Source organism: Pipistrellus kuhlii, unplaced genomic scaffold, assembly GCF_014108245.1.
Source record: "Pipistrellus kuhlii isolate mPipKuh1 unplaced genomic scaffold, mPipKuh1.p scaffold_m20_p_2, whole genome shotgun sequence".
NCBI lineage: Eukaryota > Metazoa > Chordata > Mammalia > Chiroptera > Vespertilionidae > Pipistrellus > Pipistrellus kuhlii.
In genome coordinates, this window is record NW_023425515.1 from 167165806 (window position 1) to 167170199 (window position 4394).

The window sequence follows — 4394 nt, forward strand, 5'->3', positions numbered from 1 at the left end:
ATCCTACTTGGGGGAAGTTCATTGTGATTCATTTATGAATACATGAATGTCTTCAATTAGGAAAAGTCCTCAGCCTTTATTTATTTCTTTATTTCTTCTTCTCCATTCTCTCAAATCTCTCCTTTTGAAATTCTTCTTATATTCCTTAGACTTTCTCCTTTCTTTCATATTTTCATTCCTATGTACTACATTTGTAGTAATTTGCTAATTTCCCTAGTTCTACCTTTACTAATACATTTTTCTTCTGTGTTTTACTAGATCCTTAACTCATCTACTGATTTTTAAAAATCAATAACTACCCAGACATAAAAACACTGACCTGAGTTCCTAGTACAACCATATGTTAAAACAGCAGTAACAACAATAACAAACGATGACCCAAAGGCACTGGAGAGTGAAAGCCTAAGGTAGGCAGACTCTGGAGGGGAGCTGACACTTGGAAAAAGGGAGCCACCTGGGGTGAGCTTCCCATATTGCAGCTGTGAGACCAATGTTGGGCCACAGCAACTTGGGGTGGTGAAACTCCATTGGTGGCAATGACAAGAAGTGAGAGGTGGAATCCTAGAAAAGAGAGATCCAGGCATATAGGCTCAAATTTTGTGTGAAATTTCCACCCAAATCTCTAAACCAGTCCAGCACCCCAATCTTGAACGTAGCTTCCAGAACAGTGAGAAAATGAAGCAGCTGCAGTGTAAGCCACCCAGTCTGTGTTTTTTGTAGACAGCCTGAGCTGAGGAGTGCATCGAAGACTGCATCAGTGGCTTAAACCTCCTTGAGAAAACCTAGAGGTGCAGAGGTCACAGTCCCTATCTCACAGAAGAACACAAGACTCAGACTGAGGTTACATGGTGAGTGACATATCCAGCCCTTCTTACCCAGAGCCTCCCTTATGTTTCCAGGTAACTTGCAGTTTGGGAAGGAGGCAGAATCCCCGACTGCATCCTCGCTGGGGTCTGGGGGCTGGGCGCTCCTGGCTCTGCCTGCAACCTCATTCACACTCTCCTCGGGCACAGGCCACCCAGAGGGGTGACCTATGGGGACAGAAAGAAGAGGAATCCGCCCAGGCTGCACATTCCTGCCCTGCCTTTGGGGAGGGCAACAAAGAAACCCCGTTAGCACTGAGCGTTTAGGTGGGTGGGAGACAGCAGCTTTTGTCTTCCCTCTGGTGCCCCTGGGTGCACACAGAGCCCTGTTTCCAGCCCTGGCCATTCCAAGAGGGCGCCGGAACACCAGCAAACTCCTGCCAGGGACTCAAAAGCACTGAAGACAAATATGTAAAAAAATCCACTCATTTCTCTCTTGGCACATAAAAGTCTGGTTACTTGCTATGTCAAAGTAGGCAGCAGAAGCAAAGAAGCTGGCTGTGGATCCCGTGACAGATATAATCTGTAGTAAAACCACTCTTGTCCAGGGCTTTTCAGTGTTCAGAGCACGTTCCTACCAACTCGGCTTTATCTTCACATCCGGCATCAGAAGGGTGAGCAGCTGGGTATTATTATCCTATTTCACAGGTGAGGAATGAGGACACACATAATGTAAGAAACTGGCTCCAGGAAACGCTAAGATTCCACCCTGGGGCTTCTTATTCTGAATGCCACACTCTTCCCTCTCCGAAGGCCCCACACTCTGGGGGTGATAGCTGTTTCCCAACTGCTTCAATGATAAATTTCCACCGCTTACTTTTCACTGATCACTTTCCAGCTTTATCAAACTGCTATCCATCATTTTATATCTTAACTAGAGGCCCGGTACACAAATTCATGCATGGGTGGGGTCCCTCGGCCTGGTTGGCAATCGAGGTCTATCAGGAGGCCAGCCGGCCGGGAAGAGGGACTGTGGGAAGTTGGCCTGCCAGCCCCCTGATTGGGGCCCATGGGGAGGGACAGTAGAAGGTTGGCTGTGGGAGCATACTGACCATCAGGGGCAGCTCCTCCATTGAGCGTCTGCCCCCTGGTGGTCAGTGCACATCATAGCAACTGGTCGACCAGTCATTCGGTCATACAGTAGCATATATATAAAATAATCTTGTATAGTTGTAAAAGTAACACCTCGTTTTCATTGAAGACAGATTCACATAGCCAATGTTAAGGAGTGGCCTGGACCCTAATCCTGGCATTTTTTCCTTACAACCTACACAACCCACCTACCAATCGACAGCCCAACATCCCCAATCTCCACTTAAAAATGCTCTAACACTCATGAAACTAGGAAACATATCTTGTGTCTGGTTAATATTTTTGACAAGCTAGTCTTTCCCATTACACTTAGGAACATTAACTCATAGGAATAAGAATCAGAGTTAACATTTATTGGTGATCACCTCCAAATTTCAGGCTCCATTCTAAATGCTCTATGTATAATAACTCACTTAGTCCTCACCACCTTTGACCTTCAGAGACCCCTTGGCTCCATAAGCAGCTCCACCTCCCCACAGCCCTGAAAGGGTGAGGGCCTTCAGGTGCATGGTGCACTCCGAGTTGTGAAGAGCACAACCTGTGCAATTAATTGGCTGTGGCTCCCAACTTACTTGAGGCCTTCTCTCTCACAAGTAGGAATGTCCCTTTCTTTTCCAGAATCTGCACATTTTATCACTCGTTAGTCAACAGTTTATAAAAGCCCTATTTCTCTTTCCCACAGTTGCCTCCCTAGAAGCGAGGGGCTGGAAACTGTCCTGCCCCTGGGAGAGGCTGAGTGAAGGATTTAGGGGCTCCAGCAAACGGAAGATTCTAAACAGAAAGTCTGGGCTTGGATTGGTAGCAGCATTTATTCGGGGTTTTAAGTATGCGTGCATGGGTGTGAAGTTCTCAAGGCTCTTAAGGAACATGTAATTACAATGTGGTTTAACACATAAAGCAATTAGTCTGAGCAACAGGGAAGATAAAGGGAGAAGGGCAGGCCAGGGACTTTACTACTCGTGTGCACAAACCCATTCAGCACAAAACACTGCCAAGTTCTGCCACTGTCTCCATTTTACAGAAGAAGAAATGTAACCTCAGAAACTGCTCATCCTTCAAAAGTCAGCTCAGGGCATTAACTGATACAAGGATTTTGTTTGGCAAGAAGCATCAGGAGCCTGCTATTCCAGTTGACCCAGTAATGTACTTATTGCAATGAAATAATCAGAGATGGGCCTAAATAATATGTAGAGGGATGCTCACTGCAGCATTGATAAATGATATTAATTTTAATTAAGAATAGTAACAAATAAGGAACAGCTTAAATGATCACTGGGGAAATAGCTAAGTAGATTAAGGTGGATCCAAATAATAGGATATCAGGACACTAATAATCATGTTTTCAAAATAACTGTGGGAAATGACATATAAAGATGTTCATAATATGCTAAGAGACAAATAAAACAATTCTCAATGACATATACAATAAAAATCATTTCTAAGTATATGTGTATATATTTATATATATACATCCAGAAAAAAAGACTACAAGGAAATATATAAAAACATTAACAGCAGTAGTTGCTCGGTGGTGGGATAGCAGGAGATTATTTTTCTTCTATATACTTGCGTATCTTTTTCAAATATTCTATAATGAACATGCAGTAGTCAGTGAGAAATGACATTGACTCAGGCAATAGTAGACTAGACTAAGAGTGGCTGAGTGCCTCCACCCCCAGAGCACCAAGCAGCCACATTAATTCATTCATTCGTTAATGGAGAATTTACTACATCTGGTTTACAGATGCACCGAGTGAAGCTCAAAGAGTATGATGTCTTCCCCAGCTAACATGGAACCCACGTTCATCTCTTTACTGTCTCCAAAGCCTCAGCTCTTTCCTGTCCCTGAAGCTCCTCCTTACCTCTACGGTGTCTGGGCAGGAAAAACAGCTACCCAGAGAAGGCAGTAACCAGGCCACCCCAAAGCTCAGGCGTTGTGACAGCAAAGACCAGGGAATCCCTCCTAAAGCAGATACATCCATGAGTCTGGACAGCTGGAGAAGTGCTTTCTTGTTGCACCACAAATCCATGGATTGCATTCATGTTTTCCACTATCACCAAAAGGGCTCCACTGGATGTCCTCACTGGCAACACCTAAAATCTCAAAACAACTTGATTTTCTGATCCTGATTCACTTTCCATTCCTCACCCTATTGGCTGACCTAGTGACAACTCTTCCTGCTATTAGCCAGTTTTACCAATTCACCATCGCCTGCAAACGAACACCCCTCATGCGCCTAATTCTACCTGAGTTGATTTTCACATTGTCTAAAAGTACACCACAGGGTCCAGATAAGATACCTGAAGTGCTGCTGGCCGGGGGGGGGGGGGGGGGGGGGGGGGGATGTGGACAGTGAGGGAAGGGCCAGGCCTGGCTTGTTTTCCCCTCAACCCAGCCGGAGCAGCTCTGCCCATCTCTGTGACTGCTGGGCTTTGTTT